The sequence below is a fragment of the Amblyraja radiata genome, chromosome 35, assembly GCF_010909765.2.
Source record: "Amblyraja radiata isolate CabotCenter1 chromosome 35, sAmbRad1.1.pri, whole genome shotgun sequence".
In the NCBI taxonomy this organism is placed as follows: Eukaryota; Metazoa; Chordata; class Chondrichthyes; order Rajiformes; family Rajidae; genus Amblyraja; species Amblyraja radiata.
In genome coordinates this window covers 13,345,139-13,357,660 of record NC_045990.1, presented here as the reverse complement: position 1 = coordinate 13,357,660, position 12,522 = coordinate 13,345,139, and positions in this window count along the sequence as shown.

The following is a 12,522-nucleotide window of genomic DNA, read 5'->3' as shown; positions in this document are numbered from 1 at the left end:
TTGCCAACTTTCTCACTCCCAGATAAGGGACAAAAGGTCAAAATACGGGACCCATTCCCGATGGCAATTCGTTGACCGACTCAGCCGTGGCTGAGTGAATGATGAGTTGGCCTGGGTGCTGGACTGTACACAAAGCACAGCCGGCGGGCCAGCTGAGGAGTTTTAGCCCGGGCCGCACCAAAAGTCCAGCACCCCATCCAACACATGAACCGATGATCGGCCATCGGCGGTAAGCGAAGGTCCGAAGGTCGGACAGCTGGCCGGGCTGCCACGGGCGAGGCGCTGCTGCTGCTGCTGCTGCACTCCATGGGCTGCACTACGTCGGGACGGGTGAGGCGGGGCTAGACGCGGCGCTCCGACCCGACAGTCCCCTCGACCCGAGTAGTAGCGGTCAAATACGGGACAGGGGCGGTCCCATTCGGGACAAACCAATTTAGCCCAATATACGGGATGTCCCGGCTAATACGGGACAGTTGGCAATCCCACCTGCACACGAACGCTATCCTACATACTCGGGTAAATTCACAATGATACCAAGCCATTTTAACCTACAAACCTGTACATTTTTGGGGTGAACTGAAGTAGATATAAATATGACTTTCAAAAGACATCTGGACAGATATACTGTATAGTTAAACACAAAGAAACATATTCTGGTCCTATTTTAATAGACTAAAGTGACCTGCTGAGTTACTCCAGCACTTTGTGCCTATCTAAACCAAATTATATTACAGTATCTATGTTTCCAGTTCTATTTTTCCTGCAAAACTGGATTGTGTCACTGCATTCTGTCATTATGTGGGAAATAAGAATGGCCCAGGTCGGCAACAGTTAACAAAGCAGGTTTACTGGATGTAGAAACCCCCAACATCAGTCTGAAGAAGTGTCTCGACCCAAAACGTCACCCATTCCTTCTCTCCAGAGATGCGGCCTCACCGCTGAATTACTCCGGCAATTTTGACTACCTTCGATTTTTCCAGCATCTGCAGTTCTTTCTTAAACAAGGAACTGAAAATACTGGTTTATACCAAAGATAGACACAAAGTGCTGGAGTAGCTCATCGGGTCAGGCAACATCTCTGGAGAACGTGGATAGGTGACGTTTTGGGTCGGGATCCTTCTTCAGACTGATCCCAATCATTCAAACCAAAACATTTACTTGTCAGTCTCACCCCATCAAAGATATTCCCTTCATTCCTCTCACCCCTCTGCCCGATTTCTTGGCGACTAACTTGGTTTCCGCCTCTCCCCAGCTCTGAAGCTGGCCCTGAAACTTGAAGTGTGTAGGAAGGAACTGTAGATGCTGGTTTACACCAATGATAGGCACAAAATGCTGGGTAACAGCGGGACAGGCAGCATCTCTGGAGAAAAGGAATAGGTGATGTTTCTGGTCGAGACCCATCTTCAGACCCTGAAGCATGATCTCTGTTTCTCTCTCCATGGAGTCTGCCTGACCTGCTGTGTGTTTTCACCATGTCATAGAGTCATAGAGTGATACAGCGTGGAAACAGGCCCTTCAGCCCAACTTGCCCATACCGACCAATATGCCCCATCTACACTAGTCCCACTTGCATACGCTTGGTCCATATCCCTCCAAACCTGTCCTATCCATGTACCTGTCTAAATGTTTCTTAAACGTTACGATAGTCCCTGCCTCAACTACCTCCTCTGGCAGCTTGTTCCACACAGACACAACCCGTTGCGTGAAAAAGTTAACCCCTCAGGTTCCTATTAAATCTTTCCCCCCCTCACCTTAAACCCATGTCCTCTGGTCCTCGATTCACCTACTCTGGGCAAGAGACTCTGTGCGTCTACCCAATTTATTCCTCTCATGATTTCCTCATACACCTCTATAAGATCACCCCTCATCCTCCTGCGCTCCAAGGAATAGAGTCCCAGCCTGCTCAACCTCTCCCTATAGCTCACACCCTCTAGTCCTGGCAACATCCTTGTAAATCTTCTCTGCACCATTTCCAGCTTGACAACATCTTTCCTGTAACACGGTGACCAGAACTGAACACAGCACTCTAAATGCGGCCTCACCAACGTCTTGTACAACTGCAACACGACCTCCCAACTTCCATGCTCAATGCCCTGATGGATAAAGGCCAATGAACCAAAAGGCTTTTTGACCACCCTATCTATTGTGATGCCACTTTCAAGGAACTATGTACCAGTAGCACGCCTGTCAAACAGTTTGAAGAAGGGTCTCGACCCGAAACGTCACCCATTCCTTCTCTCCAGAGATGCTGCCTGTCCCGCTGAGTTACTCCAGCATTTTGTGTCTACCTGTACTACCAGTCCCCCCTGCTCTACACCCTCCCCAGAGCCCTACCGTTCACTGTGCAGCTTCTGCCCATGTTAGTACTCTGGGTTTATGCTGGAATTTAGTTTTTAACTGTGGTCAGATCAAGAACTTCAGCATCACCGGTCGAATAAAACATTGTCACTTATTGAGCGAGTTACCTCAGTGATAACAACTTGAAGCTTTATGGATGGTGCACACTCCAACGAAAGAGACGACGGGTGCTTTCAGCCTCCGACGAAGACGTCTTCTCGTTACTTCTGCGGTGGGGTGGGAGTGCAGCTTCTAGATGCTTATAGAATGATCGAGAAGCGGCACATAGGGTGATGGGACGATATCTCTCGAGCAAGTGCTCTGTGGCGAAACTGTTGGAGATTCATTCAGGTCTTGCTAGCAAAGCAGAAGTGGGCGAGAACATTAATCTAATGAATGCATCAAGCGATAAAGGAAATGGTGATGCTCTACAAACAACACTCCAACAGGCAGGAGCTAACATGCAGGTTTGTTGAACTGGAAACCAGAAATCATGTGCTTCAAGTCTCATGTCAGCCTCGAGCCACCTCTACATCTGCAGAACTGGAGTGGAATAGAGTTATTTTAGTTTTGTTTAGTTAGAGCACAGCGTGGAAACAGGCCCTTCGGCCCACTCAGTCCATGCTGACCAGCGATCCCCGCACACTAATTTAGTTTCGTTTAGAGATACAATGTGGAAACAGGCCCTTCGGCCCACTGAATCCATGCTGACCAGCGATCCCCGCACACTAGTTTAGGTTAGAGATACAGCGTGGAAACAGGCCCTTCGGCCCACCGAGTCTGTGCCGACCAGTGATCGCCCCGTACACTAGTTTAGTTTACTTTAGAGATACAGCGTGGAAACAGGCCCTTCGGCCCACCAAGTCTGTTCCGACCAGTGATCGCTACGTTCACTAGTTAAGTTTAGTTTAGAGATACAGCGTGGAAACAGACCCTTCGGCCCAACTAGTCCACACCGACCATCAACCAACTCGTACACTAGTTCTATCCTACACGCTTGGGTAATTTACAGAAGTCAATTAACCTACAACCCTGAACGTCTTTAGAAACTGGAGCACATGGAGAAAACCTACACGGTCACAGGGCGATCGAGCAAACTCCATACAGACAGCATCCTGAGTCAGGATGGAACCCAGGTCTCTGGCGCTGTGAGGTAGCAACTCTACCGCTGCGTCACCATGCCACCAATATCTCCCATTATCTCCAATCCCGAGGGAACATGAACTAGTTGGGATGAGAGCAACAGAGAGTTACAAAGTACTGGAGTAACTCAGCGGGTCAGGCAGCATCTCTGGAGAGAAGGAACAGGTGACGTTTCAGGTCCGGAGCCCTCTTCAGACTATAGTAGGGTTCCAGCTGATATGTGGCTAGCTTCGATATAAACCAGCATCTACAGTTCTTTCCCACACAAGAGGTAGAGTCGGTCTGGGTGGAGTCAAGGCATCAGGGGATGACGGACATTGTTGGAGATGGCCTCGGGTCCCCAAACAGGGGGCACAATATAGCAGGATCTCTACCCTGGCTCTAGTTTGCAGGGGAAATGACCAGAGGATATTCAACACAGATAAGATGAGCAGAAGTGCGCTTGTAATCTGATTTACGGCGAAAAGAGAAGTGAGTGATCGCAAGCCACAAGTCTGAAGAAGGGTCTTGGTCACATTAATACTACCAATGCTGAAGTAACTCAGCGGGACAGGCGGCATCTCTGGTGAGAAGGAATGGGTGACGTTTCTTCTTTGGACTCGACCCCAAACGTCACCCATTCCTTCTCTGCAGAGATGCTGCCTGTCCCGCTGAGTTACTCCAGCATTTGTGTCTGTCTCTGAGGATTAAAAACTATTGACAAGAGTCAGTCAGTGAGGGCAGTGGAGGAAGGAACTGCAGACGCTGGTTTACACTGAAGATAGACACAAAATGCTGGATTAACTCAGCGGGACAGGCAGCATCTCATGAGAGAAGGAATGGGTGACGTTTCGGGTCTTTCTACCTGTAATTCCCTGTATCTACCTCCAAACCTTTCCCAACCATGCAGTTGGGGGCTAACGGAATCAAGGGATTATGGGGAGAAGGCAGGCACAGGTTACTGATTGTGAATGATTAGCCATGATCACAATGAATGGCAGTGCTGGCTCGAAGGGCCGAATGGCCTCGTCCTGCACCTATTTCCTATGTTTCTAAATGTTGTTACTGTATCTGCCTTAACCACTGTATCTCCTCTGGCAGTTTGTTCCACCCACTACACTTTAACTTGCGCGATTGTAATCACGTATGGTCTTTCCGCTGACTGGATAGCACGTAACAAAATCTTTTCACTGTACCTCGGTACACGTGACAATAAACTAAACTGAACTGGGAACGTGTAGTAAGGAACTGCAGATGCTGGTTTAAACCGAAGATAGACACAAAAAGCTAGAGTCACTAATACTACAAATGCTGGAGTCACTCAGCGGGACAGGCAGCATCTCTGGAATAATGGCTTGTTTCCTTTATCATGGTTACTTTTTGGCATATCTTTCATTCATTTGTTCTATATCTCTCTACATCACCGTCTATATCTCTCGTTTCTCTCTCCCCTGCCTCTCCGTCTGAAGAAGGGTCTTCACCTGATCTCATCCCCTCATGATTTTATACACCTCTATAAGATCACCACTCATCCTCCTGCGCTCCAAGGAATAGATTCCCAGCCTCCTCAGCCTCTCCATGTAGCTCAGACCCTAGAGTCCTGGCAACACTGAGCTATAGGGAGAGGTTGAGTAGACTGGGTCTCTATTTCTTGGAGCACAGGAAGATGAGTGGTGATCTTATAGAGGTGTATAAAATCATGAGAGGAATAGATCGGGTAGACACACAGAATCTCTTGCTCAGCATAAGGGAATCGAGGACCAGAGGACATAGGTTTAAGGTGAAGGGGAAACGATTTAATAGGAATCCGAGGGGTAACTTTTTCAGAGGGTGGTGGGTGTATGGAACGAGCTGCCAGAGGAGGTAGTTGAGGCTGGGATTATCCAAACATTTAAGAAAGAGTTAAACAGGGACATGGATAGGACAGGTTTTGAGGGATATGGACCAAGCTCGAGCAGGTGGGACTAGTGTAGCAGGGACATGTTGGCCAATGTGGGCAAGTTGACTCTGTGACATCCTCGTAAATCTTCTCGGCACTCATCCGGGGCCCCAAAAATGGCAATCAATGGACAGGGCTGTAGAGGTGTTCCCATTACGGTAGACATTATATTAAAGTAGCCGGCCCAAAAATTATGTAATCGTACACAAAGGAAAAACATATGGCTCAGATGACAGTGTGGGCCCAAACATGTATCTCATTTATCCTCCACCTCTGGATAAATCCCGGACAGTCTTGATTTAGTGTTTGTAAATCTTTTATATTTAGTGTTTGTGTTTCTTTTATATTTAGTGTTTGTAGTACTTAAGATATACACTTAAGATATTTAATTTTATTCTTTGTATGTAAAACTTTGGAAACTATGTAGTTTGTGATAAGCCATCTGTGCTCTATGTGTGAAGTGTGTTTTGTTTGAATTAGGATTAGAAACCTTAGTCTCTGCGCTCAGATTCACAGTCTCAGAGATAGCATTCTCCCCCGATAATGGGAACGATGTATTTTGTTTATATAAATTGTGTGACCTCTGTATCATTTGTACCTCTTATATTTTGAAAATTGGTCTCTGCGAACTGAGACCAATTTTCTTTGGCTTCGCTCTGTTAAAATGAAACAGTCCTGGGTAATTAAGTCGTCAGTGCCAAAAGTTGCATATTAATTAATTAATTAAACTAATTAGAAAATGAGATCGGGAAAATTAGCGCCATCTAGTGGCCAATACTCATATTACACCATGGGCAGCCTATTTCCGTGTTGCAGTCCATTTAAATTATATATATATATGACTTGTAAATATGACTGTAATCATATATAATTAAGTATAATTATCTATATTACTAAAAGTCTGATCTTGACCACTTCCTGTTGTTCTGTATATTGATTTTAGAAAAAACGCTGCCACTTACGGCTGTGATATTTGGCCATCTTACTCAGAGTCCCCCTCCGCTGCACAGGACAAGAAGATGTTTCCCATCGATGAAAAATAAAAGAGTTATTAGTGTTTAAAAAATGTTGAGATTCTCTCTCCTGAAGGCTACGCCCCTTCCGGAGGGACTATAAAACCCAGAAGTGTTGAGTGCCTCAATCAGTCTCTGCAAGATGGGGGAGCGAGAGGGTCACATCTCTCAGTCTGAACTGTGAATAACACTGAACACATGTCTACTAAACTGTGAGTGGTTTTACTGACCTGTCAGTGCCCTTAATGTGGTTTGAAAATATAGTATGGAAATGCTAAAGCTGTGTTGCCTTTGGTTTGGAAATGCTCAGGCTGTGTTGCCTTTGGTTTGGAAATGCTAAAGCTGTGTTGCCTTTTGTTAGGAAATGCCCCTCCGCTCATCAGGTGCCGAGGATTTTTCCCATCGATGAAAAATAAAAGTTATTAGTGTTTTAAAAATGTTGAGATTCTCTCTCTTGTCAATCACGCCATGAAGCCATGCCCCTTCTGGTGGGAGGGCGGGAGGGACTATAAAACCCAGAAGTGTGGGCATGGCTCAGTCTCTGCAAGATGGAGGAGGGAGAGGTCACGACTCGCTGTCTTTAGTGGCCCTGCATCCGGCTTGAAATGGAATTTCAAGGAATAGCTATGAGTCAACTGCCAGTCCACCAGCCGCGAGTGAGTGAGCTGCCAGCACAACAGGCTTGAGTGACTGAGCCGACAGCCCAAGAATCCATTTCGGCCCACAATGTGCATACTAGCCCTCTGGAAACCAGTCCCTTCAGCCCACATCACCCATACTAGCGCTCCAGAAAGCCCCCTCTCTCCCCACTGGCCACCAATATTGGAATTGGTGGAGAGGTGGAATATTGCGTTGGGTCCCACTTAGTCTAGTATTATATAAAAATAATATGATGAATATAATTGTGAGTGTTTTTTTAATGACACTCGCAGAGTTCCTGCTCCTGAACCAGCCTAATTAATGGGTGAGGGCAGTTCTATTTAATGAGATTGCAGCAGAGGTCCCAGGTTTTAAGGGCTCATGAACCTGCCTAATTAAAGGGTCAGGACAGATCCTCTGGATTCCCCCGTTTACTGAACCCCACTGACTGCCATAGTGGGGAGAATGGGGGTAACGGCCATAGTGGGACTGGGGCAGAGCCAGGCTGGGTGACAGACCTGTAAGAGACCTGTCTTATTTCTAATGTAAATGTCACATCCTGACCAAGAATCGAATGCTCTGATGTTTACTTGATTAGTATTCATTTCAAGCTACAATTAGCCTATATTTATGTTAGAGGACCCCCCCCCCCCCCCCCCCCCCGATGATGCCTTTGCAAATGAGGGCTATTACCTTATATTATAGGGCACCACCCAATCAGAATTAATAGGTTGATGCCGGTGTCTGCCTTGATGTCCCTGAAATCCTCTCCTGTCTGGAGATCTTCTCCTGTACAACGCATAAGAATTATGTCGACACCTTGTGCTCTCAAAAAATGGCTTTGAGAATCTCTTACTGCATTTTCCATCATTCCAACATGGAGAGGGGAGGTTGCAGAACAGTCCACGAATCATGTGCTTGAGTACCAATTCATGCAGCTCGGGATATACTTGTGGGTCTGGTATTTCAGCGTGCATAAATCTGTCAATATGTCTTGGGCTTGGCTTACTCGCATTGTCAAGCCACATCAATACAATACCATTTGCCATTTATTTGTCATTTGAACCTCACATGAGGTTCAAACGAAATTTGGTTTCTTCAGTCATACAAGAAAAGAACCAAGACACACACCAACACAATTTACACAAACATCCATCACAGTGAATCTCCTCACTGTGATGGAAGGCAAAGTCATGTCTCTCCCCTGCTCTCCATTCTTCTCCCGATGTCAAAGTCAAAGCCCCCGTCGGGCGCCAGCAAGTCCGTGGCCATTTAAAGTCGCGCTGGGCGATGTAAGGCCCTGCTCCGGCTCTTGATGTTGGAGCCCCCGGCGGGCGCTAGCATGTCCCGCGGCTGTTTAAGCCGCGCCAGGCGATGTAAGGCCCCGTTCCAGTTCACTTTCAACCCCACAATTCAGGCGGGAGAAGTCGCCGTTGCCGGTGCCCCACAAAGCGGTCTCCCACTGGGGACCCACGAGCTCCCGGTGTCACCATCCACCGGAGTCGGGTCGCAGCCGCGCGCCACCGCAGCTCTCCACGCTCCGAATCTCCACGCTCCGAAGCCGGCCAGCTCCACGATGGTAGGTCCACAGCTCCGCCGGCTCCGTGACTTGAGCCCCCAGGTCGTTCTGGTTGGAGGCCGCTCCACGGTGCTAGGCCCCAACGACAACGGAGACCCGACAGGGAAAAGGACGGGTCCCCGTGCAGGATAGAGATTTAAAAGTTTCCCCCGCCCCCCACACATACACATTTAAAAGCCCACTACAAACTATACCCTCAACGGGACAAAAAAAGACAGACAGACTGCAGAGGCCGCTGCGATGTTGGTCGCGCCGCCCACCCATCAGACAGTGCAAATGAGGCAGACCTCTCTTCTGATATTCCACAGTCAAGGCAAAAGCTATACAGTTGCCAAAGAGGCCATGTAGTCCAGTGAGGTACTTGATGAATAGCTTCCTTTTCAGATCAAATACTCGTGCAATAATGTCTGGTCTATCACACGGCTGCTGATTGTGAAAGAGGCACTGTCACGTCTTGCTCCACTTCAGTTTGCAAGTCATCGTAATGAAGAATGAAGCATTGTCATACTTCCGAACATACATCATGGCATCCTGGCATCATTCCATCATGTATCTCGGTCCATCATCAAATGTTGAGGGGAGGACGATGCACTTTCCGATGTTTTCCAAATCATCATTATCGCTTATTACATCCATAAGGGCTCTGTAATTTGTTGATCTTGACGATGCTTGATTCATGCAAATATAATTGAGCTAAATCTTAACTGCCATATCAACAACATATTGTTGAAAGAGTCATCCTCCTCTGTGGTTTAATTCATTATCATGATTCATGATCCAATAGGCATAATATCACATTGCTGTCAATATCTTGTGCTTACTCATTTGGAGTTGGTGATGCCATCCATCATCTCCAAGTGGAAATAAAAGTACGTATTGAAAACTATCATATGACCTATGGTTTTCAGGCATCCTCCTCCTTCTTTCAAGACAATGTGCCAAGATATTGCCTGAGGGTCATCATGGTTTGGTATTACAACTGCAACTTCATTGGCAATTTGTGCGAAGCTGGCTGACGATCTGGATGAATGGCGATTGATGCCTCTGGTAAACCTCAAATTCTTTCCTTCGCTATTTTAAGTATTTCAATGTAATTGTTTTGTCTTAGCAAAGTTTCAAGTATTGCAATAATTTCCCTTTGAATACCTGCATTTTGCAGTATACCCATTCACAATTCAATGCTATCTTGGGGGGTCCATAAAATAGATCTGCAAGAAACGACTATGCTGGTGTGGTTCAGGCATCAACAGGCCAAGGTAATGATGAATCTGGCCATGAATGATCACGGAAGGATTCCATCCAGGTGGCACCACTTCCTTGGCACCAAATGACGTCTGTTGAAAGAGACAGTTGAATTGTCTATAATTCTTTCTGAACTCGTTTGCTTGTGGCGTGTCAAATGTATACAGTCTCAGGCAGTGACCGCAGAGGAGCAATGTTCACCTGACCCTTCATGCAGCAAAAGTTCGCATTTTCTCCAGAGAAACGGTACGCACGACACCGAGGGCAAACATTGCTCATTTCGCCAACATCAGCAGAAAGATTTCTCCTTGTGAGTTGTACATTTCATCTTGTTGTTGCTCTGGCCCAGTGTTCAGCCAATCTTCTAGTTCTTTCAACTCCCATTTCTTTATCCCTTCTTCTTTGCATCATTTCTCGTTGATCCTCAAGAAATTCAGTTATTTCTTGTTGCGTCTCTTCATCCCTTCTTTTTTGCGTTCTTTCTCGATCTTCCTTGAGACGTTCAGTTCTTTCTTGTGGCAACTCTTGTTCCCTTTTTTGTGTTCTTCCTCGTTGATACTCGAGATATTCACATCTTTTTTTGTTGCGACTCTTCACCGCTACTGCGTTGCGTTCTTTCTCGTTGATCTGCAAGACATTGAGTTGTCTCTAGTTGCGTTTCTTGTTCCCTTCTGTTCTTTGCTGCTTCTCGACGTCCATTTGCGTTGTTCCTTGACCATCCTCCAGCTCTTTATCTCCCTCTTCTTGGCATTATGTTGAAAAAGCAGCCTATACACAATTCATGAATAAGCACTGCCCAAGCAGCTGTGGCTAGCCGGCAGTCCATCTGTATTGCTTCTTTTTGTCTTGTTAGATGTATATGTTTTAGTTTATTTTTAGTTGTGTATATGTTGGGTGTGGGGTGGAGGGGAAACTTTTTTTTAATCTCTTCCTTCAGCGGGGGTGCAACCTTTTCCTTGTCTTATCTCCATTTGCACTGAGGCCCAACATCAGGAAAGGAAGGACATTAGTTTGCAGGATGTGGAATCGGTATGGGTAGAGCTGCGAAACACTAAGGGGCAGAAAACGCTGGTGGGTGTTGTGTACAGGCCACCTAACAGTAGTAGTGAAGTTGGAGATGGTATCAAACAGGAAATTAGAAATGCGTGCGACAAAGGCAAAACCGTTATAATGGGTGACTTCAATCTACATATAGATTGGGTGAATCAAATTGGCAGGGGTGCTGAGGAAGAGGATTTTTTGGAATGTATGCGGGATAGTTATCTAAATCAACATGTAGAGGAACCAACGAGAGAGCAGGCTATTTTAGACTGGGTATTGAGTAATGAGGAAGGGTTAGTTAGCAGTCTTGTTGTACGTGCCCCCTTGGGCAAGAGTGACCATAATATGGTTGAGTTCTTCATTAGGATGGAGAGTGACATTGTTAATTCAGAAACAATGGTTCTGAACTTAAAGAAAGGTAACTTTGAGGGTATGAGACGTGGATTGGCCAAGATTGACTGGCAATTAATTCTAAAAGGGTTGACGGTGGATATGCAATGGAAGACATTTAAAGACTGCATGGATGAACTACAAAAATTGTTCATCCCAGTTTGGCAAAAGAATAAATCAGGGAAGGTAGTGCATCCGTGGATAACAAGGAAAATCAGGGATAGTATCAAAGCGAAGGATGATGCGTACAAATTAGCCAGAAAAAGCAGCATACCGGAGGACTGGGAGAAATTCAGAGACCAGCAGAGGAGGACAAAGGGCTTAATTAGGAAAGGAAAAATAGATTATGAAAGAAAACTGGCAGGGAACATAAAAACTGACTGCAAAAGTTTTTATAGATATGTGAAAAGAAAGAGATTAGTTAAAACAAATGTAGGTCCCTTGCAGTCAGAAACAGGCGAGTTGATCATGGGGAACAAGGATATGGCGGACCAATTGAATAACTACTTTGGTTCCGTCTTCACTAAGGAAGACATAAATAATCTGCCGGAAATAGCAGGGGACCGCGGGTCAAAGGAGTTGGAGGAATTGAGTGAAATCCAGGTTAGCTGGGAAGTGGTGTTGGGTAAATTAAATGGATTAAAGGCCGATAAATCCCCAGGGCCAGATAGGCTGCATCCCAGAGTACTTAAGGAAGTAGCTCCAGAAATAGTGGATGCATTAGTAATAATCTTTCAAAACTCTTTAGATTCTGGAGTAGTTCCTGAGGATTGGCGGATAGCAAACGTAACCCCACTTTTTAAGAAGGGAGGGAGAGAGAAAACGGGGAATTACAGACCAGTTAGTCTAACATCGGTAGTGGGGAAACTGCTAGAGTCAGTTATTAAAGATGGGATAGCAGCACATTTGGAAAGTGGTGAAATCATTGGACAAAGTCAGCATGGATTTACAAAAGGTAAATCATGTCTGACGAATCTTATAGAATTCTTCGAGGATGTAACTAGTAGCGTGGATAGGGGAGAACCAGTGGATGTGGTGTATCAGGACTTCCAGAAGGCTTTCGACAAGGTCCCACATAAGAGATTAGTTTACAAACTTAAAGCACACGGCATTGGGGGTTCAGTATTGATGTGGATAGAGAACTGGCTGGCAAACAGGAAGCAAAGAGTAGGAGTAAACGGGTCCTTTTCACAATGGCAGGCAGTGACTAGTGGGGTACC